The sequence below is a fragment of the Numida meleagris genome, chromosome 2 (genome assembly GCF_002078875.1).
Source record: "Numida meleagris isolate 19003 breed g44 Domestic line chromosome 2, NumMel1.0, whole genome shotgun sequence".
In the NCBI taxonomy this organism is placed as follows: domain Eukaryota; kingdom Metazoa; phylum Chordata; class Aves; order Galliformes; family Numididae; genus Numida; species Numida meleagris.
The window spans coordinates 1777745-1804624 of NC_034410.1; the positions used below are offsets into that span (position 1 = coordinate 1777745).

At 44.2% G+C, this 26880-nt stretch overlaps 1 long non-coding RNA gene across 1 annotated transcript; it reads left to right on the top strand.

Annotated features, from left to right (window-relative positions):
* LOC110394478 lies at positions 8285-16803 on the top strand. The gene is made up of 4 exons (XR_002435648.1): positions 8285-8340; positions 10884-11060; positions 15256-15438; positions 15634-16803. It is a non-coding gene; the product is annotated as an uncharacterized LOC110394478 (long non-coding RNA).

A 26880-nucleotide genomic window follows, 5' to 3' on the forward strand; every position in this document is an offset into this window, starting at 1 on the left:
CCTGAAAATCAAAAAAAACGGAGGGATGGGCTGGCGTTTCATTTTCAAAAAATGAGCTCCCGCTGAGATGGGAAATCTGGCCAGACCTCGTGATGGCTGACCATTGGCTGGAAGGAACAGCTGATGCAACGCGGCTCTTGCTGTTTATATTGTGCACAACCTCTAATTCAGCTCTGTGCTTCTGCCTGTGGTCACCTCGCAGATTAAGAGGTCCCAGTCAGGTTTGCTGGGAGCAAGGCTGGGTCCAGGTTGTCCTTATGAAGCTTCCACCTGCTTCCCTTGTAGCTGCTTGGGTGACGGCTGCAGCGATGCTGGCTAATTCTGTTATTTCTGCCCTGAGCTGCAGTGCATGGAAGTGCTCTGCTGACGCATTTCTCCCATCTACAAGAGGCTCTTAAGTGCAGTAGACACTGAGACAGCTTCTCCCGCTTACCAGCTTATAGGAGCCACTCAAAGTCCCCTGCTGTGCCTCTCCCTTCTTCGGGCTCTCCTTTCCCTGCCACAGTGTTGGGATCTGAGTCGAGACCGGTGGTCAAACACGGACCCCATTTACATGAATAGAATCAGCTGTGCCCATCCTCAGTGCCTCATTTCCTCACTTGCTGTTGTAAACTGCTGCTTTGTGCCTTTCGCCCTGGTGTTGAGGAACCTTAATGAGACTTGTGTTAATTATCAGCATTGGAGATCTGCTGCACCAGGTTTGCCAGGTCTCTGGATGAAGCCAGCTCACATCTGTCTGCCCCAGCAACACGCTGGGGAGGTCAAGTGGTAAAAGGCTGTGAGCTTAAAGCTCTGTGGCCGGATGAACACAACTGTGTGAGTGTCTACTGTCCTGAACAAGGCTCATCAGATAAGCCAGATCTGATGTAGCATGGCAGTTCAGAGCCGAGAAAGGACCTGATTCGCATGCAGCAGGTCAGAGCGTGTGTCCATTGCTTTGTATGTGCCTCTAGGGGTTCACTGGGAGGGTGAAGGCAAGGTTGGAGCACCATTTGCATTCAGGAACGTGATGCTTAGGTCATGGTTCTTCATGGCCAGGAGCTGGAGCAGCTGAGGATGAAACCTAACAAGGGTTCAGGGTAGGAAGATGTCTGTCTTTTTAAACTAAAATTCAAGAAATGAGGGAAAAGAGATAGTAAATGGAAAAACAAAGAAAAAGTGTGGTCCTGGTACAGAGTAGAGGCCAGGAAATACATTACTTGAGGCTGGGACATGGGAATGAAGCAAGCATTTGTGAAACAAAGTCAGGTATTGGAGAACATATAAGGAGCCACTCTTCTGGTATCCATATTCTGCTCATCCACACCTCCACTCCTGTCGGGGTAAAGCTGTGTGCATTCATCAGCTGATGGAGAAATGATGCACAATCAGTTGCTTGGGTGCAAGCTACGCAGGTCCTGGGTCATTCAGTGGTCTGTCTTCAGACAGGGGTTACCTCACTCTGGCCAAACACCATCTATGTCTTCCAGCAGGATCCAGCAGCCCACCTGCTCCTCATTTGCTTCTCCCCTGTTTATTTTGGGCCCAGTATGGGATAACAGCGTAGGTGATTTCTTGGCTGAACTGGTTCCTGTGTGATGTCTGCTCCTTGAGCAGGCAGGCTCTGCTTTTGTAAAGTATGGGATGAGACAAGTGACTTGGTGGCTCAATTTTATTTTATTTTTTTTTTAACTGGACTGACCACAAGTACTCTTGCCTTCACCCTGGAGAGAATGTTTCCCTCCGTGTGCCTTTGTTATTTTTATTCCAGCAGGATTTTCTTTTTTGTGATGTCTTTGAGTGCTATTGAACTTTAGTGCTCAGTTCACAGGCTCATTTGCTTCCTTCCAGCTCACAGATGCTCTCAGTGCAAAGAGCTGGAAAAGGAACCTCAGAGGCAGAGATGTGCTCTTAGGAATGGCTTCTGGGGCTTTGAGGGCTTTGTCTCTGGGCTGCGAACAGTTTTCCTGTTTCATGCATTATGGTCTTATCTCATGGCCACAATCAAGGGTCCCAATTTTGCCATAATAAAAGAGCTCACCTTCGATTCCAACTAAACTTGTTCTGGGGACTCTCTCCTCTGGTTTCACGGAAGGTGGTGCTGCCTTCGCCAGAAATAACCAATGTTATTTCACGTGAGCTGGCAGCAAGACCTCTGCCTCACATTTTCAGAATGGTGGAATGGTCTCACCCCAATTTTTTGTTGTGTTTTTTTTTGTTTCACCCAGCTGTGCCATTCCTTCCTCAGCCTGGTTTATTTCTTTTCCATAAGCTCGGCATCCTTCGCAGTGCTGCTGGAAAGGCTTTGCAAGCTAGCATGGAGGTAGCATAGGTAATAAAACACACGTTACCGAATGCTATGCAAACAAGTGAGGTCACCGTGTTTAGTAAATCTGTTTTTCCCCCAACTGAGGATAAAACCTTGTTCTCTCAGAATGCTGGAAAGTCTAACGCTTGCCTCCCACCCCCTCCTCTTTTACCCGTTTTTATTTCCCTCCTTTGGTTCCCCGTGTGAGTATCCCACCTATTTATCCACTGCTTGTTATTGTTGTTAGGTAACGGGCAAAGATCGACATCTTGGTGAGCAGTCTCACCCACAACGCTGCTTTTTTCTTAGCCCTAGCAAAGAGGACTAGCCCTAGACATTGAGGACTGCTAACATTGCTTTACTTTCATTGGCACTTCCTAGAGCTGGAGCCACCCCATCTTACCTGGTAGAGTCTCTTTGAATCAATAACAAACAACTGATGGTACAAATAGCTTCCCTCTGAAAACTAGATTGGGTTCTAGTTGAGAAGATGTGTACAACATCTAAACGTTTCTTGAACACCTCCAGGGACAGTGACTCCACCGTCACGCTGGGAAGCCCCTTCCAGTGCCTGACCACTCCTTCAGAGAATAAATTTTTCCTAATATCCAACCTGAAATATTTCTATTGACTTTTTTTCCTATGTTTGTGAATTCACCACAAGCATTTAAGTTCAAGAGTAGCTTGAGCTGTGTATTTAAGCTTTCTTAAATTTAAGGAACACTTACATTCTTAAGTGGACAAAAAAGTCTGGAAAATCCAGAGAGATGAGAATTAAAATTCTGAGAAAAGAAAAAGAATCCTCTTTTTGAATTTAGACTTAGGTCCTGAACTGCCTCTGATTACACTGATGGAAATAATTGAAATTCCTTCAATTTAAAAGGAATCCTTCAGATACACTGTGATCATCTTCTGTGAAATTCATCTCCTGAGAAAGGAATAGTGGAGCAGTTCAGATTCTTGGAGAGCACAAACCAGAAGCACTCTTTCTGACCTTGACGTTGCACAGACCAGTTGGAGAGCCAATGGGAAATTTTCTGAAGCAATGATGTACTGTTGGAAAAAGCCAATTTAATAAAATTGAAATGGCTTGCAAATGTTATGTCTGATAATCTTTCATTAAAAAGAAAAAAAAAATGTTGGTTTCGAATTTCAGACTGTATTTTCTGTTTCTTTTTTTTTTTAATTTTATATGCTGTAGTATCCCAGTTGCATACAAGCAACAAAAATTGCACTCGATATGAAAATTCTCTTCATTGAGATGAACATTTTTATCAGCTACAAGTGTCCTTCTTTTCTCAAAATCGTGTTCAGTGGGAAATACTGAAAATATTTTGCTTTCCTTTGCATTCAGATGGGAAAGATATTTGAGAACAGGGAGTTTGCCACAGAATGGAAAATCCAAGTCCTCTCCAGCTAGGGTACTAGCAGGTAACAGGCACTTTGTGGTGCCTTTTAAAAAGGATAGGGGAGCAGAGTACAGAATAGACTTTCCAGGAACACGGTTGAGTCCCCTGTTGCTTGAGGAATGCTGAAGCTGATTTGACAAAGCCCTAGAGAACATGTTCTTGAGGGCAATTTGGTATTGGCAGGCAAGTGGACGAGTTGACTTAAGACATTCTTTATGCTTCCATGAAGGGAGGACAAAATGTTTATTTTGGTTTCAGGGTTTAATAGGTTTGGAGATATTTCAAGCTACTGGAGGCTTCAAAATCAAACTATTCAGCCCAGAGACTTCTGCATTTATTTCTATGTATTTATTTATTTATCTATTTATTTTCTTGGGGACCAAGACCAATCCAAGCAGTAACAAAACAGCACTTATCTACACAAAACCTTTCTCATGTTACACATCGACTTTCGGCCAGAATGCACTTTTCCACCTGAAGACTGAGCGTTCATAAGATGATGGTTTTTCCCCTCCACAAACCCGCTATCGAATCCCCTCCAATCTTCAGTGGAATTGACATGAATAAAAAAAGTTTAATCAGGGAGGAACTGAATTTCTCAAATGAACGTTAATTCATTTGTTGTTTTCTACGGTAGGGATAGTGTCTCGTGGCTTCCTCTTCTTCATTTCCATTGGCAGTTGACATTTCCCTGGGGCTTTGCAGGCAGCAGTCGAGTATTTTCAGAACGTGAAGACTTTCTTGCCTTTTAATTTTCCAACTGCATGTCAGGAAGCCAAAGTCCTTGGAAACGTCGACTCAAAGGGGAAACAGGTGATGAGATCTCACCATGAGTAAGGCTGAAGGGTGGCTGCAGAAATACAGCGTTCCAAGTGCTTTATATATAAATGTGGATCTGTTGGAACATTAAATGACCCTGTTGCTCTTTATTTTTCTTCCCCCTCTCCCCTCCCCCCTTTTTTTAAAATTCCTTTCCTGACTCTTTTAATTGTGTGTGTCCTTTTCATTGCCCAGTGGGTTGTGTGTTTTGGATGCGGAGGCACCTCCTGCTCTCATGTGACGGGATTCAAGGACGGGTCCACCAAGAGCATTAGTAGAGCAGATAAAACCTCGGGAAATCTCTGAATCCAAGTGTGAGTCATCAGAAGAGCTGATTTGAAGGGACAGCTGTACTAACATTGACTAAGATGCCTATTAAAAATATTGGCAGTCAAAGAAGGATCAGTCTGTATTTGATCATCCATTTTGGAAATTAGCAAAACAATCCACAGAGATTCTGAATAATATTTTCATGTCAAGATAAGGACTTTTCATTAGTAAAGTTTTTTTTTCCTTTTTTCTTTCTTTTTTTTTTTTTTCTTTTGCATTTTATGATTTCCTCTCAATTTCACTCAGGAAATCATAGAAACACAAAATACTCCTTCTTTGGTGGGACTGATATTTGAAACAAAACAAGAAGGCTAAGGTACATTTTGTAAGCCTAATTATGGTTTTCCCCCATGATCAGTTAGTTTTTTTATTAGCCTGTGACAAACTGCCTGAGGGTTCTGGGAAACGAGCAGTTAATTCCATATCCTCTGGGGCTCAGTTTGTGGGTGGTTTAGTGCCTGGGTAACACACAGGGCTTTTGGAGCAGTTGTAGCCTTTCTGGGAAAATCCTCAGGGAAGGAGACCTCTTTCCCAGGGTACCCAATGGCCACTGCAAGTTATGCTTCACCTTCAAAGAGCCCCATGTTCATGTGTGGCTTCAGGACCAGCTCACAAGGTTTGTGCCTGTACATGATGGTCCTCAGCCTACAAGGATTCTACCCATCAGTACAGAGTCCCATAAGGTGTCCAGTTATCTGGAGCATTACTGGAGCTCAGGGTAATGCTGGATCTGAAATGCCTATTGAGAACACCCAGCAAAGCTCCCACACTGCTGCATGGAGGTGTCAGGACTGGATTCAATATGGAGACCACATCTTGGGACATACAGGTGTAGCATTGCTGTATGGCCCCCATTTCTGCACCTGTTCGCTGTGTTCAGGGCTTGCTGTGTTTAAGTGCTGCTGTTTGTCTGAATATTAATGAACTTTTTGACCAAAACAAAATATTTCTGATGGGGAAATCATCTTTAACTGAAACTTCAACCAGAGATAAACAGTTGTTGCACGTGGAAAGAAGTGCAAAATCTCTTTTGCGCTTGTGGAAATACAGACCCATCTTTTCTTGAATTGAAAGAGAATGTGTGTATTTGCCTTTTGACTGCATAGCCCGTTCTTGACATTAAAACAAACAAACATTTAAGAAATAAACTACCCTGATACAGACTGAGCTATGATTGGTGCATAGAAAGCTCAGCAGAAATGGGGCCATAATCACAACCTTTCTTCCATCTCTGGGCCATCAAGACCTGGCCTGCATGACTGTGTGAGCCTGTGTCTAAGTGGAAACAGAGTGCAAGTATAAATAGCGTCATTAGGAAACTGGTTTTCTTTCAAGTGCCATAAGTATGCTACTGTTTTTTGAACTTTCACGTATATTCTTACTCCACATCAAGACAAGTCTGAGCATCATCTGAGCATTTGCCGTGAAATAACAGTGAAATGAAGGCCCATGACAGAACAGCACAAGACCAAATGACTTTAAGACTGACCAAGGACATACAGAAACTTGAATGCAGCCCTCCCTTACCCAAAATGGAGTAGAGCTCCACAGGCAGCAACTGCTGGAGGGAGGATGACTGTCTGATGGTACTTGTGCTATGATATCTAAGTCTTTGCTTTGTCTTTCCATGTTATATTCTGGGGCAGGCTCTCCGTATTTATGTGTGAACATTGTTTCTTTAGGGTCCTGTGAGGTAGTTTGTTGTTGTCCTCCCTGTTCTAGACGAGCAGAGCAAGGGGCAAGGAGAGATCTGCAGACTTTCACTGTCCTTGTGATAATACTTCAAGAAACTCACACTTTCTGCAGAGACGCTTTACATGGCTCTGCCTCAAGCCAGGCTTTCAGATTCAATCTCTTCATCCAACTGTGTCTCACAAATGATGTGGGATATTTCTGCCTTTTCAGCCTTTCAGGAAAATGGGAAGAGCTGAATGAATCACAGAATCATAGAATGTCTTGTGGTGGAAGGGAACTCAAAGGTCATCCAGCCCATCACTGGGCTGCCCAGTGCTCATCCAGCCTGGCCTTGAGCACTCCAGGGATGGGGCACCTCAGCTTCTCTGGATTGTGCCTGAGCCAGAGGCCTCGCCATACTCTCAGTGAAAAACTTTCCTTTGACATCAAATCTAATTTTTCCCTCTTCTAGTTTAAAACCATTCCACCTTGTTCTATCTCTGTCTACCCATAACACCTTGCACTTGGCCCTGTTGAACCTCATTAGGTTCTCCTGGGCCCACCTTCTGCATTGGTCAAGGTCCCTCTGGATGACATTCAAGGTCAACCTTGACATTGTCAAAGTCCACCTGGATGACATTCTGTTGTAACTGCACCACTCAGCTTAGCCTGCAAACTTGCTGAGGATTGAGCGCATTGAGCGCACGGGGTACTAAATGTCATTCAGGTCTGTTCTGCTGTCTGATCAAAATCTGTTTTCCCATAGAGTTCATGCTGACAGTCTACTAGCAAAGGTTATTAGATACCATCTGTAATTATGGACATGGTTAGTGGGCATGGTGGTGATGGGCTGATGGTTGGACTTGATGATCTCAAAGGTCTTTTCTAACCTTCATGATTCTATGATTCTATAAAAGCTGTGGCACATTGGCCTAATCTAAGGGAATCAAGTGAATACCTATTGCCTCCCCAGCCAGAGCCCACCCAGTGAGAAGCAGGCCGGTGGGTTGACTAAATTCAGATTATTCTGTCCAGGAGACTATGTTCTTAATGCATTAAACATCTCTGTGTTTTGTGGTTGCCTTCTTAAGAAAGAGTATAATTAAAATAAGACATTTTTGAACGGGTGCATATTTTCATCTTTTGATTCAGCGTAATTTTTCTTCCCTCTTTCTGCAAAGAGAAAAGTAAATTTTGTCTGCGTGATATTTCTTTGGCTGAACATGATTCAGCACCGCTGGTGCTCTAAATCAACATAGTCAAAATAATCACGTACATTTAAGACATTCACTGGTCCAAACTGTGTGTACTACATATATATATATTTTTCCTAAGGTTTGGCTCTGACATCACTGAAATACTTCATCAAAATATCAGAGCTAATGTCAGGAATAAACCAGCATTGTTGGCTCCTCCTTTCATCTGAAGCCAAACACCTGCAGCTCTCCACAGGCCTCAAAGAAGACCTTGCTGCCTAGAAGTGCCCATCGGCTCCTTCTCCCATGTTGTGCCGGTGAAGGAAGTGGGTTCATTAGCAGGAAAAGCTCAAGTCACAGATTCCAGGAGAACTGCAAAGAAAATTAAAAGAAAAAAAAAAGTAAAAAAGAAGAGCAGCGCCAGATCCCCAGATGATGTCAATTAGCAGAGCTCTGTCAGTGTCAGAATCTATCCTGATTTACAGCAGCTGAAGATTGGGCTAAGAGTTTCCAGCTGAGGCTCGCAGTTGCTACATAAGGATGTGATACCAGTGCTGGTCTTTCTTGTGAAAACATCCATGTGGGCTCCTGGGTTCATTTTCTCTGTGCCCAGCAGGTTGTTTTGGTGAGTTCTGTTGTTCTGCACTGGGGTATACTCAGCAGGATGTAGTGTGCTGGCTTCTGCCAGGACACCCAAGCTGCTATATGCTGCTTCCCCGGGTGGGGTGGTGATGGTGCGATGGATTTTCCTCTCGGGAGACTGATAAGGAGCATGGGAACTTCAGATATCTGCACCCATAGTGAGGCTAAGTGAAATGTGTTTGTGCTCTATATCTGCTGTTTGCTGTCTGTGTAGCCTTCTTTTATTGCTTCTGCAGCTCTGCACCAGCTAAAAGTGCTGGGAGGCGGAGTTTTCCAGCTTAGGTTCAGTATTTATTACCATGTCCATTTGTTTTAAGGATTAACCCAGTATCTAGACGTAGTGCCAGAATGCAGTATATCAGATCTGTTGGAAGTTAATATTAGTGAAGTGCTTGTTCTTTCTGCTTACATATAGCTAGAGAAAACGAATTCTGGGAGTCAGCTTACGCAGTTAAATTTCACACTCAGTCTCTGTATGTGGGTATCAGGGAGAGCGTATTGACTCTTCATCTGAAGAGTTGGCTTTGGTACATCCCTGGAAGTTCCTGGGAATTAACCAGCTTGAAGTTTCAATAGATCTCATGGAGTGGCTGTGACTAACTGAAAAAAACAAAGGCTAAAATTGGCTTTCCAGCTAACCATTTATTTTCCCAGAGAAGTCCCTTATTAATTTTTATGGTGCATAAATACCAGAAAACCAGACACCATTAATTAGTGACTGGTTTTGGTCTTCATATTCAACTCAGTTCAGTCCAAGCCAAATTTTTTTCATGGTTTAGAGAAAAGTACATGTGTGGGTAGATTGATTTTTTTTTTGATGTTTCTTTAGTTTTTCTATGCCTTTGACGCATTCCTGTAGTTTTTTCTTTTTCTTTATTTTTTTTTAAGTGATGACATATTCTAAGAGAAGCCAGTTCTCAGTTGTTGCCTTTGAGAACAAATCTGACCCTCATGTAAATTAGTGTGTTTTTTTTAATCCCAATCAGAGGCACAGAGGGCTCCAGCAGCAGTAATTGTGTTGAAGATCAGAACAGATTCATGAAACCATAGTATCTCCACGATTGGAGAAGACCTCCAAGATCATCCAGTCCAACCATCCACCTACCACCAATATTTCCCCACTAAACCACGTCCCTCAGTACGACATCTAAATGTTTCTACAAACACCTCCAGGAACAGTGATTCCAGCACCTGACCACTCTTTCAGAGAAGAAATTTTTCCTAATATCCAACCTGGACTTACCCTGGCACAAATAGAGGCCATTCTCTCTAGTCCTGTTGCTAGTTACGTGGGAGAGGACGTTGACCCCCCATCTTGTCACAATCTCCTTTCAGGTAAAAATGGGTTATCATTCTGGTAGAACAGGTTACATGAACCCCATGCTTCTCCTTGAAGTCGACCTTCGTCTCTCATGCTTCACAGCGGCTGTTAGCCAGAGATGACTATTACATTGGCTTCTCTGTAGAGAGTTCATTTCATCATGGGAGACAGGGATTCTCTTGACCTTGATCAACTGGTGCCTGGAGAAGGCATATCTGGAAGAGATAGTGACTGTCAAGGACTAATCTACAGTTTCTCTCTTTGCTGTCAGTTGCTGATGGTTTTTTTGCTCATGTGGAGCTTCTTTTAACATCTATACTGTAGACCTTTAAAACAATGAAAACAAAACCTAACAAAAAAGCCAGTAGATAAATGCACTGAGAACATGATATCTGAATTTCTTGGACCTGAGGGGATATGAATTCAGTGAGTTATTGGCCACTGGAATGAGAAAGGGTGATATTTCTGAGCACTACATCTGACAGTAAATCACACAGAAGTCCAACTTTTAATTGCTTTGAATGTGGAAAGCATGCCTTAGGTATTGTGTTAACCCTTCTGCTGCCATGCTGTGCTCCAGCACCTTATGTAAAGCTGGAGTTGAATCAGTTGAAGAGAACAGCAGCAATAAAAACATAGTGTTTCCAAAGGCCCAGAAGAAATGTAGAAGGGACGTTCAGTAAGAGCTGAGTGCCCAGCTCTGTTAGGAGGAGAAAAGTCAGGCTTAAAGATCTAATCCCAGTTTGTTTTGAATGCCCTAGATATTAGAGCTAGCAGGGTGACACAGCAGGGGCATGGCTGTGCAATACTGCTGTAACACGGGGTATTGACATATGTGGAGACCAACTCTTGGGTTTATTTCTAGGTCTTATTGCAAGTCCAGCATTTCTTCTCCAATTTCCACAATGCCATAAAAATAATTCACCTTACAAGGTATTTTTCTGCATCCTCTTCTCTCTGGTTTGGTGACAGTTTAGATTGGCTATGCCTAATGCTGTTCTTAGGTGTGAAATTCATGACAATCTCTCTGTTCATCTGGAACAGATTGGCTTCCTTTATTGAGAGGGTATTGATGTTATGAGACTGATTCCAGCTGAGAGAGGAATCTGTTATGCTGTTCACTGTACAGATGGTGGCTGATGACTGACAATACTTAAATTTATATTTTTCCCCCCTAAATAATCAATTCCTCCTTCTTTCTTTAGGATGAATGCTCTCCTTGGAAACCTGCCTACCTTTATTGGCTGTATGAGTGTGCATGGTTAACTTGGAGAAATAGCTAAAGCTAGTGCTGAAGGTGGCAAAAACTTCTTCACCCACAGAAGGAGGAGGCAGAAAGGAGGCAGAGTGACACATCTGCTGCTCCACCATGCTTCACCCAGGTATGTTTCTTTTTCCCAATTTGTTTGTTTCCCTCTGTTTGCTTACAGAATTAGTTATTAATAGAGGAGCCAATTCCAGAAGGCAGTATAAATCAGAGCACCAAAACACAGTGGACTCCAAGTGTTTTATGTAGGGGTACTGAAAGCTCATTTGAACAAGGAAACGGAGTGAAAATTGGAGACTGGCGTGTTTAGACCACAGAGCTGGGAAAATGGAGTTGTCTGAATGTAGGTTGGTGAGAAATGGTGTGAAAATTACATGTCTTCCAGACTTGAGCACAGCTGTAGAGTACCCAAGGGTATGTGCTGCTCTGGGTTTCTGCTATTCTTGGCTCTCTTAGTACCGCTGAAGTGGCAGATGACATCTTGAGAGTCTCCATACGTGACATGATCCGTGTGTTCCATAAAAACTCCATGCAGGGTTAACATGCTGTTTGCTTAGGAGAAAACCTTGATGTCTTGGAGAGACTGAAACTCGCTGTCATTTGGGGCAGTTCACTCACAGAAGTTGCGTGAGTGGAGAGTGCAGAAACTTCAGAGCCCTGGCGATGGCTTGTGCCTGTTCAACTTGACCTGACGTACATAATACTTGTGGTATTACACACAGCAGATGAGCAGATGGCTCAAGGAGTGCTGTACACACTGTTAGTGGGTTGGTTATTCCGGGGGGATAACAGGGGTGAATGGCCTCTCTGGGAACAGCCTGCTTTTCTTTTCAGCTGCGTATGCCAGTGATGAATAGCACGTGTGTGGGCATGGAGATCTCCAAAGAGCTTGGTTTATAACCCGGCGTCTTCGCTGCTAATACTGCACTTATTTTTCAGTGTTTGTCTGAAATCTCTGTTGACATTGCAGTTTAAGTGAAGGCAGACTGGCTTGTGGCTGAGGAGATCTAGGTGCAAGTCTCGAGTGGGTTTCTGGACAAGCCATGTTAACCTACCCATGCCTCGGCTTTCCTCTCAGAAGTGAAATGTTTTGGTTTTAAACAAAACACTTTTTCCCCTACATGTTTTTTTCCCCTCTAGATTTTATGTTTTCAAAGGGAAAATTTCTGAAAGTTTTTTTTTTCCTGGTTCTAGTTCCTGTTGGAAAACATTTTTTTTTCTTTTTTGTGGAAAACATAACTTTTCCCATAAAGCGTTCTGAACTCTCGCAAAGGAAAGTGCGATGTAAGATCTATATTATTCTTGTGGTGTGTTTGGGGTCAGGACGCATTCATTGGTCACGTAGCCTTACCCAGCGTGCTCTCCTGGAACGGGAGTGCTGATGAGAGAGGAAACCTTCAAGGACACAAGGTTTTTTGGGGGGCGTATTTCAATTTTTAAACATTTCTAACCTCTTCTTAAATGACATTTTCAGCTCCTCTTTTCAAATGTTTCCAAAGGAAGGAATCCCAAACCCATTCCTCAAGATGTTTTTCTCTATGTGGAAGTACCACACACAGCTCTTATTACCCTCCTTGACCTCTTCCCCCTCCCCATGCTTCATCCTCTCTCCTGTATCCCTCCCAAACGCTTGGGTTTGGCTTTCTCCTGAAGCCAGTTTGGTTTTCCTTCAAGAAGCCTTTCCACAGCTCTTGTGCAAACCACAGATTAGCAAGGCAATGAGCTTCTCCAACCCCTCTTTTCTCCTTGCTGGCTGCAGTGAATCCAGGAGGGAAAAAAAAAAAAAGAACAAGCTTTTCTCTGGAATAACAAACATACTTTTCCTGCCTAAGCTAAGAAGTAGAATGTTCAGATCCTGAACCAGAAGTCCATCAGGTCAGGATCCCTGAAAGTTCATACAGTGACAATGATCTGCACCATTTAAAGAGCTGTGCAACTGAGTCCCACAGTGCTGAACTTTTCTATCTATCCTTTAATGGATTCACTGTCTGGTTTAGAGCATAACCCACAATCTGGAGAGGATCATTTAGTTTTAAAGGGAACTGGGAGTTTAATTGTCTTTTGGTTTTGGCTATGCCGTCAGCAAAGCCTTGGTTTGTGTCTTGCAAGAGGGAGTGAACTCAAAGCTAGTCAGGGCTAATTTGCTTTGGTTTATTTTGTTTAATTCGCATGAATGTAAACCAAGAGAATAACAGTTTATAAGTGAGTTTTCTGTGCAGAGAAGCAAGAATGTGATCAGGGAATGTGAACTCAGAGCAATTTTACAGCAGTCAGTGGCGATCGCTATGTAGGTGATTGCACCCAGCTCTCAAATCTCAAGCCAGAATCTCAGTTTTCTCACTTGTCCTCAGACTTTGTGGGGAGTCAGGACTCTGAGATTCTTGGATCTTTCATGAGATTTCATGAATGAAATCTAATTATTAGTTAGCTGTCTGGGTTTGGAGATGGGTGTGTATCAGTGAATTCATCTGCAGAGAAGAGGCAGACTGGGAGGAACACAAAATATGCGGGATCTGACTTTGGCTTTGAGAGAATTCTGTAATTTAAAACCACTCTAAACTTTACCAAGGAGCTAATCCCATTCTTTTCCCTCTCTGCCCCAAATCGCTTGAATGTCACAAATCATTCCACCCTGTCCATGCCAGAGAAGGAAATTTTCATCCTGAAGCATTTTTTTCAACAAAATGTTATATAAAAAACAATGTATTCCCATGAGATATTTACATCTCTCTTCCTGGAAAAGTATTTTCCAAGGTAAAACCACCCAGACGCTCAACAGATATCTAAGTCCTATCAGACTTTGGGCACTGTTCTTTGGTTTGTCACTGCTGTTCATAAAAAAAAAAACCATAAAAACCAACCAACCCATTGACAGTCGTTGTTCTTGGGCCCCACTCTGCACTACTGGGGAATGAGAAGAGACTGCGATGAAAATACCATTTTCTCAACTTAGTGTTCTTCATTTTGGTGCACACCAAAACCTTGAGATGTGCTCTGAATCACCACTAATGACATTAGCATCCATATAAAGGTGTTTCCAAATGCTGGCCCTTCTTTCTCCTCTCTTTTTTTCCATTCCAGCGGATTTATGGATTGTTTGGAGTTCTGCTTTTTATCTTTGTCCTGTTGAAATTCCTTTTGTTTCCACTTCACTGTGTGAATGCACAGCAGTACCACGAAGGAAGACCTATATTGATGACATTATGGCTCGTATAGGTGTTATTGCATGAAGTCAGATCCTGACATCCTTACAACATACAGAAGCAAAATATCTGAGCAGTGAGACTATGGGGACTGGCTTGTCCTAGGGCTGCACCAGGCACTGCCACCTGTTGAGAGGGACTGAGTGGTGGAATCTGCTGGGTGATGTAACATGGAAAGAGGGAGAGCTTCATCTGTCTCATGGTATTATCCATCATCCCCTGGGTGAGAGGATGGAGCAGTTTTGGTCATTCCACACTTAGTCTAGAGAGGAGAGCTGTTGTGAAGCTTCTCCCATGACCACCACTCAACCATATCCCTACCCACCACACTGCTAGGTGCTCCCTGGCTCTGGCGGGGACTGCAACTGCTCTGACATCACTGCTTGTGTGATAGATGCTTTATGGTAGCCATGAGCAGATAACTGTCAGTAGAGGATGGCAAGTGGTGTGAAGGAGGGAGATTGAAATTATCCGTTCAGTAAATAATTCCAGAGACCCTTTGCACTTGAGAATTTCCTGTATATCCCCAGAAAAAAATACACTCAAATCTATTTTGGCTCCTTTTTGCCCTCTGTCTCGTCACCTCCCTTGCAATGACCCCTGTTTCATTTGGAATGAATGTATTTTGCACAGTTGGTGATATCTTCTTTTCTACTCCTCCTTTCCTCATTTTTCAGGCTGCCCTGGAATGTAGGATTAGACCTTGTAATACAGCATTAGGTGCCTCAAAGGTCAATATCCTGCCTCCCAAACTCACTTTTAGGCTCACAGGCTTTGCTAATGAAAGACCCCATGTCCCTCCCTTGTTCCCAAAAGAAAGGATTTAGGAAACAGGTCAGGGTTTTGTCAAGGGTGAGAAAGGAGGAGGGAAATAATAATGATAAATAAAGTAAATACAGGCCAAGCCCTGTCCTGCTCAGGGCTCAGGAGCCCTTTTGCATTTGAGACACCCAGCAATTATTAGCTAATCCATTTGGCAAATGCAAGATGGTGCATAGAGCGATTCTTCCCAGCTCATGGTTTTTTTTGTGTGTGTCTGGGGGGGGAAATGTTTGCTGACGGAATTAAGGGACTAGCAAAGAAAATACCCTCCTTGTTTCCCTCAAGACAGCAGAATAACTGGACAAAGCCAGTGACTGTAGCCTTGGGAGATGGATGCCTGGGAAGGCTGGAGGAGGAGCGGTGCTGCTGGGGAGAATGCCTGTGTGCTCCTTGGTCCTGGGTTGGCCAACTCCATGTCAGACAATGACAGTCCTCTGCCATTTCAGCCACTGTTGGACACAGCTTAAGGTAGGGTGAAGCAGAAGGCAAAGGAAGAAAGGGGGTTGTGTTGTAAAGGAGGAGAGTGGGAAAGCCAGAGAGGGTACAGTGCTGAAGCCAGGGGTATCTCACAGACTTGATTCTGGAGGGCTCTGGACTGGCAAGAGGAGATCTTACACGGGAAGGTGAACCTGCATTGTTGAGATCCATTTTCCTGTTTCCTAGGAGTCCAGGGAAGGCTCAGGCTCTCCGGAGCACCCAGGAGCAACATGTGGGATCAGACTCTCTGATACTACTGCAGCTCATTGTCCCCAGGAGGGCAATGTTTCCTTCTGCTTCATACAGGAAAGGAGTCCTCTCTTAGGACTCAGGACTACATTTGCATGTGCTTTTTGGAAAGCACGTTTCATACACAGGTCTGAGCCATATGTTAAAATGAAACAGATCGAATTTGAAGTTAGCATGCTGGTCTGAACTGCAGGAAATGCAGCCCTGAGTTCTCTTTTCCTTTCTTTTTATGCTTATTTTCTTTTTCTTCCTTTAAAGCTCTTCTTTTTATTTTCTTTTTCTTCCCTTAGAATCCATATAGACGCTTTCAGAGTGATTTTGTATCCTCCCTGTAACATCAATAAATTATATTGTCTGGGGAGATAGTCAGCTGAGCCTTGCAGGAAGCCAAAGAGATGCACAGAAGGAGAGAGGGCTATTGAATATACTACTGCTCCATGGAAAATATCACAGGCTGGCCACCGACTCTTGTTTTCTCATTCAACCTGTTTCCCCAAGCACCAACCCATAGCAAATTTCTTGGAAAACTTTTTGAACTTTGATGGGATATTTTACTCTTAATCTAGCAGAAACTTAGCAAGTAGCTGCCTGTGAACCTAAGAGTTTTTCTGGAATGAAATGACATTTTTTCATTAAACAGAAGCAATCAAGCAGCCCTTTGAAACCAGTGTGTGTCTCACCAGCAAATTCCCAAACAGGCAGGAGGAAGCTTTGTCTACCTGTCTTGTTAGCTGCCACTGAGTTGGAGTAGGATTGACATGGTCTAATGGGAAGTTATGATTCTGCCACGTCAGAGACTGATTACAGAGGAAATCTCCAATAAATGGTATAAACAGCACATAATCATAACTAGGTCTGTTCTGCTTATTTCATGAGCAGCTTTGTAAAATGTGTCCTTCCTCCTATTCTGATAGCCTTCATGCCTGTCTGGATATTTGAATTCCTTGTTTATTCTGAGAAAGATGAATCTAAATGATCAATGTCTATCTTGCTTGTTTCTTTTCTTGTTTGCAATATTTTAACATAGATAATATTCCCTGAGATTATCACTAAATTCAAAACGTATTTAGAATCGCTAAGACTGGAAAAGATGTCCAAGACCACACATCTAACCATACACCTACCACCAATACTGCCCACTAAACCATGTCCAAAACTTCCAGGGCTTTGTAAGTGACAGATAAATAAATCAGCAGATAAGTAAATCAGTACACTTAGAAGTGCCTGAGATGTTAGCACCGTGTCCCACAGACTCCTACCTATCAGTGCCGTGAGTTCTTGGGGAGAGTACATTTCTCCATGAGAATGGTCCGTAGCCACATTTATTTACCTACGTTTTGTCACTGAGACAGTTAGTTTTATGCTAAACTTAGGTTGGGTTGGAATATTTAAGAGTGTTTTGTGTGTGTGTGTTTTGTTTCTTTTCTTCATTCTCAGATTTTCACAGTCCTCATCGGGAATCTGCTGGGAGTGCCCCGCTGGGTATTAGAAACAACTTAGCACCCAGCTCAGCAACTTCAGTAGGCTGCAGTGATCTGGTGGAGGGGACGGCATTCCTCTTAGCCAGCCATGGGAAGTGCCATAAAAAGTAGGGAGAGTTTGAAATGAAAGTCTGTGATTGATGGTGCTCATGAGGGCCATATACCTAGAATTACTCCAGTGTTCATAAACTTAGGACATTCCACTCAGCAGCTCGGAGGAAAGGTGTCCCTTTGACACCTTGGCTGTCCTCCAGCTTAAACTCCAGAAAGACCTCACACAGGGCCACAAAGAAGGCAAATGAACACGAAATAACCTGAGTTTGAAGCCACGGCATGTCAAGACCCAAAGGAATGAGAGAATAGTTATTAGTCTGGGAGAACTACTTATTTCCATGAATGTTGTGTACAGTGTGCGTTTTTGAGTTTAATCTCACATTATGTACAGCATCATAGTCCAGGATTGAAGGCCTGAGGAATTTAAACCCTCTGATTAACCACAAGACTAATTGACCATAGCAACAGCAAAGAAGCTCTCCTCTATTTTCCCACATTGTGGATGCCCTGCTGCAAGGGGACCTGAACCACAGGCAAAAATATTGTTATTCTTAGTTTCTTCTACCATTGCCTATCAACGTGGATTCTCTGGCAGAGCCCTGTCAGAGTTACTACTAATTGGGCTAGTAATAAATAAAAAGTTACTACTTATCTACTGGGAGCAGAAGTTTGCTCTGTGTATTTTGTTCCACTAGGTTCTGGATTTAAATTAAGACAGCTATGCGATACTGACTGCTTTTCTCCTTGGGAATTTGCTCACTTATATGATGGCATGCACTGAATATACATAAAAATAACTCAGCTGTGGTGGACAAAGGTGGCTTTCCAGATGAAGGAGACTTGGCAGGTTAATGATAGTTCTGTGCACCTGTTCACACTTCTCTGCTCATCTTTTGCTTAGCATGAGCCTAACAAGCCAAGCAGTCTTTTCTTCTGATGCTGTACCTTGGGTAGGATACAGTATTAGGATTCTGCAAATGGATCAGAACAGTGGGAGAAAGGAAAAAAGAGAAGACATCATGTTGCATCCCAGCATCCTGAAGGAACTGGCTGATGTGGTTGCCAAGCCACTCTCCATCACATTCAAAAAACTGTGGTTGTCAGGTGAAGTCCCCAGTGACTGGAAAAAGGGAAACATCACTCCCATTTTTAAGAAAGGTAGAAATGAAAACACAGAGAACTACAGGCTGGTGAGCCTCACCTCTATGCCTGGGAAGATCATGGAGCAGATCTTCCTGGAAGTCATGTTAAGGCACATGCAAGATGAGAAGGTAACCTGTGACAGCCAGCACGGCTTCACCAAAGGCAGATTGTACCTGACCAATCTGATGGAGTCGTGGTATCTGTAGACAAAAGAAAAGCAACAGAAGTCATCTAACTGGATTCTGCAAGACCTTTGATATGGTGCCACATCACATCCTTATCTCTAAAATGGAAGGACAGGGATTTGAGAGGTGGACTATTCGGTGGATAAGGAATTGGTTGAATGGTTGCAAACAGAGTGTTGTGGTCAAAGTCTCTATGTCGAGGTGGAGGCAGATGATGAGTCATGTCCCCTAGGTGTCTGTCTTGAAGCCAGTGCTCTTTAACATGAAAATGATAGGGGGCTGGAGCACCTCTCCTATGAAGAAAGGCTGAGGGAGCCGGGCTTGTTCAACATGGAGAAGAGAAAGTTCTGGGGAGACTTCATTGCAGTCTTCTAGTACTTGAGGTGAGCTTATGAAAAAGAAGACCGACTTTTTATGTGGTCTGATAGTGATAGGACAAGGGGGAATGGTTTTAAACTAAAAGAAGGGAGATTTAGATTAGATATTAGGATGACTTTTTTCACTCAGAGGTTGGTGAGGTGCTAGCATTGCTGCCTAGAGAAGCTGTAGGTGCCCCATCCCTGGATGTGCTCAAGGCCAAGTTGAATGGGGCCCTGGGAAGCCTGATCTGGTGGGGGGCAACCAGCCCATAGCAGTGGGGTTGGAACTAGGTAATCTCTGAAGTCACTTCCCACCCAAGACAGTCTATGATTCTATGTTGTGCCTTCAGAAAAAAAGACATTTTTTTTCCTGAACTTTCCAGATAATGTTCATCCATTTTTGGGATATTAGGAAATCTTGAATTGATTCCCTTAAAACTGCTGCATAATAGGAATCATATAGGACCGTTCAGGAGTTGAGTGGTTATACTAAATGTGTTAGGAGAACAACAAGAGAAAACTGTAGGAGAGGCTGATTTTGTGCAGCACATCCTGGTGATGATGAGTAGGATTTGTCTCGGATGTTTTTAGGCATGGAAAGATTTTAAATCAAGATGGAAAGAAGGGTCAAAATAAAGTATCCGAGAATGTGAGTAGAAATGGCTCATCATGCACAGCTTCCGTCAAGAGTCTCTTCTGTTTCTACATTCTCTAGATCAGTTCCAGGCTCGGTTTATCTTTGCTGTTACTGCAGCTTCAAAAATGCAGCTGAGTACATCTGCACACTGAGCACAAAGCAACTGAACGAAGGTCAGCAATTTATGTCCCACTGTTGACATGCAGACCCTCCAATCTAAGAAAATCTGAGACAATCCACTTGGCCTATAGAAAATGTAATATAGAGCATCTTTCTCTTGTGATTCTATCTCTATGATTCTATGATTCTGTTTCTTCTGGGTGGATAGTTTGAGAGTAGTCTATTTTGGCTGTGATGGTCAAAGGCTTTAGTGTGCTAGTGGTGAGTGACGTGAGATGGATTTGTGGTCTCATTCTTTTTCTCAGTACGCACAGGGGCTGTGTCATCCTTAATAGCTGGCACTGATTGTCAGGATATTCAGCAGAGAAGGCCAACTCTGGTCTGGGTAAGGGGTTAATTAATGGTCTTTGCAAAGGAAGATGCAGTGGTTGGGAAGCGGGAAGAGGTAAGATGCTCTGACCCTGATTAAGTGTGGGTTTGTGGATGAAGACATCTCCATTTCTGAACCTCTAGGAAAACCAGAGCAAACCAAATAATAAAAAAGCAAAGAAAAGCCACAGGGAAAGCCACTGCTTAAAAAACAATAGAAATGTGTAGAATGCAGGATTTACCATCAGTTTGAAAATGCATCCCCAGATAAGGCAATTGCTAACCCAGAATCACTAGAAACTGAACTTCTGTTTGCCCATTATGCTCAGCCTTTGTGTTACATTCATTGATACCCATGGACACTCAGTACTTTTAGTCTTAGGTGAAGCTCACTGAAGTCAATGAACAGTTCTCCTGTGACTTCAAAAGCCACAGATGTAGACAGACATATGTACTTAGGATCCCTGTGCAAGAAACCTCCTGTGTAAGGCTCTGAGACTTGAGTGTCAGCACAGAGAGAATGGGAAAAGATCTGTACTGTCTTGTGCTGTCTTTTTCTTACCTACGTCAATGACTAGCTACCTTTCCTTTCACTCTCCCTCATACCTCCTTACCAGACATATGACATTTTTTTCACAACTTTGACCACTGACTGGAGCAAGAGAGAAAAACATCTGCCCTTGGAAAAAATGCTTCCAAATGCCCATCTCATCTAGGAGCTGAAGGCAGATCTGGTGTAAGTGCTATGGGCTGAAATAAATTCTCTACAAGGAGCTCTCTGCTCCATCCTATCGACCTGGAACAGCGAATGACCTCAGGCCGCTTTCAGGTTGTGGTTGGTTATTAAGGCAACTACAAGACTTAGATGACCTGTCTGCATTGCACTGCATTGTAAGAGCCTTAAGAGGAACAAGGGAGGCTCAAATGGGATATTAGGAAAAAATTCTTCTCAGAAGAGTGGCAATACAATGGCAGAGGCTGCTCAGGGAGGTGATGGAGTCACCGTCCCCGAGGTTTTCAAGAAAAGGGTCAATGTGGCACTGAGGGATGTGGTTTGGTGGGAATGGAGGGGATGGGTTGACTGGACAAGGTGACTGTAGTGGTCTTCTCCAACCTTAATGATTCTATGATTCTGTGATCTTGAAGGGCTTGGAGGGATTGACTGCCTTGTAAAGGCAGAGATTGACAGTATCTTTTCTCTGGCTCAGATTTTTTCCTGGGGGCTGTCCCAGTGATGAAATAAAAAGAGGCAGATGTTAGTAATATTCCCCCTCATTCATTTCATCATTTGATCTATAATAAAGATGGAGAATGTGTTGCAGAGATTTTTAGTTTCTCAACTGGCATCGTGCCTATCTGATAAATCAGTTGTCTTGCCTCGGTTTCCCCAACACGCACATAGTTTTATATGGTTCCAAAGGTCTTTATTAAAGGCCATCACCTTGCATGTTGTGGCAGAGAGTGCTCTGACACCTCTGCAGTACACCAGTTCTCCACTTCATGGGGACAAACACATCTAGCAACTTGGGTAAGAGCACTGAAATGCCAGAACTTGCATTGACTCCTTTCCCAGCATTTCAGAGTTCAGGAATTATTAGTCTGCTGCTTGCACGTTTATTACGAGCCTGCCGCACTGGGTGCCAAAAGCTTCCAGTTAGTGATTTCCAGTGGAAGGCAAGGAGACGGCTTGACTCGAAAGATCAAAACCAAATCTGGGACTTGGTCCAATATAGAATCATATCTATTTTGAGAATTTGATTTCTAGTTTTAATTAAGGAAATCTTTGGAGCATCGAACGGCCCTGTGGCTTTGTGGCAAGCACAGGAGGCTCTTGATTAACGGGTCGGAGACCTGACCCCCAGCTCTCTGGTGCGGTGGTGATGGGGATTCTTTTGGAGAGCAGTCATCTGCGTGTCCCGAGGGAGCTGGTCTTACAGGCTGGCTCTGAACACCAGTGGTTACTGGGGGAAAATGGGTTTCTGCAATGATGTTGGAGGAAGGAGGTTGTCAAGGCTGTTGAGACTTGCATGGGAACAGGACGGCGATTTATCTGAGCTTTAGGGGAAGGAATAGTTGATAGGGATCCTTTGTGTGGTTAAATGCCAGCTGGGCTTTGCCTCAAAGGGGGTGGTATTCCACTTGGGAGGGAACCCAACAGCATTAGTAATGTCGTATGACCGTATGCACAAATTATCTGCTGCTGGTATGAACAGCCCTGCGATCGCTGATGGCAGCGTGCTGCTGTATCTGGAAACGAACTTACCCACGCCTCCTGGCTCCCCCTCACCCCCTGTCCTTACACTGCGTAGGGCCAGAGGCCAGGGTCGTGCCACTGCCATGTGGGGACAGTCTAAGTGACAAGCAGCTTGCAGAGCAGCTGAGGATGTGAGGCGAGAGCAATAGCACTTGGAAGGGGTGCCGACGGAGGGAGGGGGGCAGAAGTGTTGCGGCAGCGATGCTGTCTGTGTGCCAGCTGTGCCTGGGGTGGATGCTCGGGGCAGCCAGCTGTTGCTCTGCTCGGGAACGCACCCTCCTTCCCCTCCAGATGTTCCTGCTCACCAGCACGGACAAACCCATTCCCTCCTAATGGATTGGTATGCCCCCGTGGCAGCACCCAGTCCCCAGGGCCCCTTTTCCAGGGTAGCAGTAGGGAAATGAACCGGGTGCATGTTTTATTGGATAATTTACATCTGTATAATAATATGATCAGGTCTCAAATAATGAGCTCAGATTTTTTCCCCCTTATTCCTGCTTTCCAGGGAATGCTGGCAGGTTTGGCTCTGTGGGTCATACCACAAAAATCTCACTCCTCCAGAAGATGGCTAATGCACGAAGGAGCTTTCCACCAGGCTGATGTATCGCACATGCTTAATATATCAGCATGGCTTTCTTTAGTCGAGACAAAAGGATCAAAGACATAGGGAGGGGTTGTGGGTTCCAGGGAGTTTTAATTCTTGCAGACATGGAGAGAAGGGAGCCGTATCGTAACTAGAAAGGCCCAGACACAGCCAAATGTATGAAATTGTATTTATGAGCTGTGCTTAAAAACTGCCTCTTAAGCTCGTAGAGCAGTTGGTGTCACTTTCAGCTGACATTTGTACAACTGAAATGCTTACAGCATGGGCAGGAACAGGAAATACAAATTACAGATAAAGGGCTGGTGGATGCAGGACCAGGAAATCTGTGCTGTGTGGTCCAGGTCCCCTGCTTACAGATTTATGTCATTTTATCTACTGGATGTTGAGGTGGGTATTAATCCCAGGGCTGAAATGCTGCTGAGGATGGGAGTAGAATGAAATGTCTTCAGCTAAACTGTTCCACAAAAAGGCCTGGGCTGAAGGTTTCCATCTTTCAACAGGTGAGCATCTGAGATTTGACATCATTTTACTATCTGAGGGTGTCCTGCCAGTGGTGTGTCCTCCAAAGCAATAGAGAGAAGCACATCTGTAGGAGCAGCTAGCCAATAGCGGTCATTTCAAAATTAACTGTAAGTCTCAAACATATATATTTTTCCAAACATGACATACAAGGCTTTGCATGCTTGTTAAATTCTTGTTAGGAAGCTGCAAGGTGCCTTATCTTTGAGTATTTACCAGGAATTATTAACACCTACTCAGTAAGGTTTCTCATACTAAGCCCTGGATTTTAAGTTGGTCTAATATACTCAGTATAGTCTGAGAAAGAACAGACCTATAGCCCGCTGTCAGCTAAACTGGTGGCAAATTGTTCCACTTACACACATGCCCACCTCTGCAACTGTCCTCCAGTGAAGAAAGGCTTCTGCATGGCCTCTCAGAAAACTGAATGAACAGCTTTTTTATTTTTAAATGATGGAATATGAGGTGGGGATGAAAGACCCAGCAGTGCACATGGTGACTCTCAAGTCAGCAATGATGTCAACAGGATTTGGAACAAGATGCTTCATTTCCGTTCAGTGTGGTTGCTTAGTAGCATCCAACCTCACTACAAAGTGGCTTTTAGATGAGAGTCCATACCTTTGCATACCTTTGCATAGCAAAGGGAAGGATTGGATGGGTGTACCAACCCAGTGACGGCTAATGACCTTCTGGACTGTTCTTCCCTAGATGACGAAGGCATTGCCACCTCCAAAACTGCCACCAAAATCAATCATGACTGAGTTCCCTAAGGGAACAGAGCCTGGGCTAAGCCACAGCCAGCCCTCAGGGCAGCTCACCCTTCCTTACCTTTGGCACTACTGAAGGGCACCTTCCAGTGGTCACAGGGTCGCTTTCACTGGGGACATGAGGCTTTTTGGAGCCCGAAGTGCTTTGCCAAGGCCAAGAAGACAAAGTCAGAGCTGTGTTAACGCTGTTGGAAAGAGGGGCGGGAGGTCCTGTTTCCACCTCATCCCCATCAACCCAACACAAATTTTACTGTTCCTTGATGATCTATTTTCACTGCAGGAATTGCTGGAGAGTGCAGCGCACACTTTTATTTGCTCTACCACCGCCCGGATTGGTAGGAGATGTTGCTAGGCAGTCATTGTGAGTGTTTGTGTACACTCGGCACTGCATTACGAGGAAGATTTGGGAAAGACCCATCCCGGAGGTGACGTTCTCACCACCACACGATGACTCCTCGGGCATTTTTCCATGGGTGGAAATTGTCTCTCTTTGCAATCACTGATCTGATATTTTTAAAAAGTGCCAAGATTTTTCTTGTTCTTATAGCCTACCGTATAGGGGAAAGCTGATGTGATGTCAGCAAGGGAAAGTGACAGCCCTGCTTGGAGTGAAGGAGCCTTGCCATCAAGCGCTGCATCAACCTAATGAATGCGTTTACATCACCTAGGGACAGGGAGTGGGCATGGGTTAAACTTATTCCTGTTATTTGCATCAAAATCAGGAGAGGATGCAAATGTAGCATCCCTCTTGGGTGCTCTCAAGCTGGGAGAAACTGAGCCCTCCCCAAACCTGAGTCAACCATGGCTTTGCGGGGGTATCTCACCAGGTGATGAAAACCATCACATTGCTGCCTTTAGAGGTCTACTGAGGTTGGGTCTGCGGGATCTCACAGTGGGAAGGGATTCTTAAAACAGAGGCTCCTGGGCCTGCAGCAGAACGACTGAGTGTGGGAGAGGTTCAAGGGAAGTCTTAACCAGCGGGAGGGCAGAACAACAGGCCTGGTGCTGTATCCTGATCTCGCTTCAATAGATTTACAGCTGGTTCCTTTCCTGGAATGAAAAGATTAGAATCGCTGGAGCTGCGTGTGCGTCGTCCAGCGAGGAGAACTAGGTATGCAGCAGCTGTAAAAATAAAAAGCCCTCTCAGGCTGTCGTAGTAAAAATGTTTGGAAACCGTTGAAAGTGGGGTGGGGTGGGAAAATCCTCAGATTTCCTCCCCTCTACCCCCCCCCCCCTTTTTTTTTTTCCTAAATTTCAGCATGTCAGTTTGGAACCTGATTTGAAAGAAATGAAAGAGATTTACGTGTCATTATTTTTAGAGGGGAAGCCTTAGGAGAAAAAAGTCTCAAAACCTCCTTGAAGTGTTCAAAAAGTTGTGATTGATTCCTTCTAGTTTGTCCAGTTGTTGCCTTTCCCAAGAGCACGACTGAGTTTGGAGCTCCTGGCTGCAAGAAATCACGGACACAAGATCTGATGAGAGGAATTTCAGAGCAATTTGACAGGTGCTCTGACAGCTCAGTGTATCTTTTTGCTTTAGGACTTCAGCTGAAAACTTATATGGCTGCAGGTGACTGGAGATTGTCTTGTGATGCTAAACTTGTACTTTTCACTTCAGCATCACTGAAGCATCGCAGAATGGTTGAGCTTGGAAGGGACCTCTGGAGATCATCTGGTCTGAGCTCCTGCTCAAGCAAGTTCCATAGAGCTTGTTATCCAGGATTGTGTCCAGGCAGCTTTTGAATATCTCCAGGGAAGGAGACTCTACAATCTCTTTGTTCCAGTGCTCCATCACCCTCACAGTATTTTTTCCTCATGTTCAGTCAGATCTTCCTATGTTTCATTTTGTGCTGCTTGCTTCTCTGGGCATCACTGAGAAGAATCTGGCCCCATCCTCTTTACACCCTCCCTTCAGGTGCTTCTATACGTGGATCAGATCCACTCCATCCTTCTCTCCTCCAGGCTGAACATGCCCAGTTCCACCAGCCTCTCTTTGTAGGAGGGATGCTCCAGGCCCTTAGTTCTGTAGCTCTTCATTGGACTCTCCACTGGTTCCATGTCTCTGTTGCACCGGGGAGCCCAGAACTGGACCCAGTGCTTCAGATGAGGCCCCCCCAGGGCAGAGCAGAGGGTGAAGATCACCTCCCTTGATCTGCTAGCAATGCTCTTCCTAAGGCATCCCAGGGTACCATTGGCTTTCTTGGCTACAAGGACATCTTCCTGGCTCATGGTCACCTCGTTGTCCAGCAGGACCCCCAGGTTCTTCCCCACAAAGCTGCTTTCCAGCAGGTCAGCCCCCAGTCTGTACTGGTCTACATGGCCATTCCTCCCCAAAGAGCCTATTTTGGGGCTCCTTGGCTTTTACTTTGTTCTTCTCTTTGTTTACCTCTAGGCATGTCTTTTACTTTGAGTGGCCATGGTGTGTCCTTCCAGAAAGATGCTCTTTGCTTCTGAGCTCTGTGAGGCTCCATGTGAGCAGGAGGGCATCACGCCATGTTTCTCATTTTGTTTCTCTCCTCTCTATTCTGTTTGAATTCTGGTCACAGAGACTGCTATTCTGGCTCAGACCAATGATCCAGAATTGTTCTGAATCTCAAGCAGTGGCAAGTGTCTTCTGCTCCAGAAAAAAAGCAAAAAAAACTTCTAATCAACAATTAAGAAAAGCTGTCTTTGAAAAGCTTCTTCTTGACTTGCA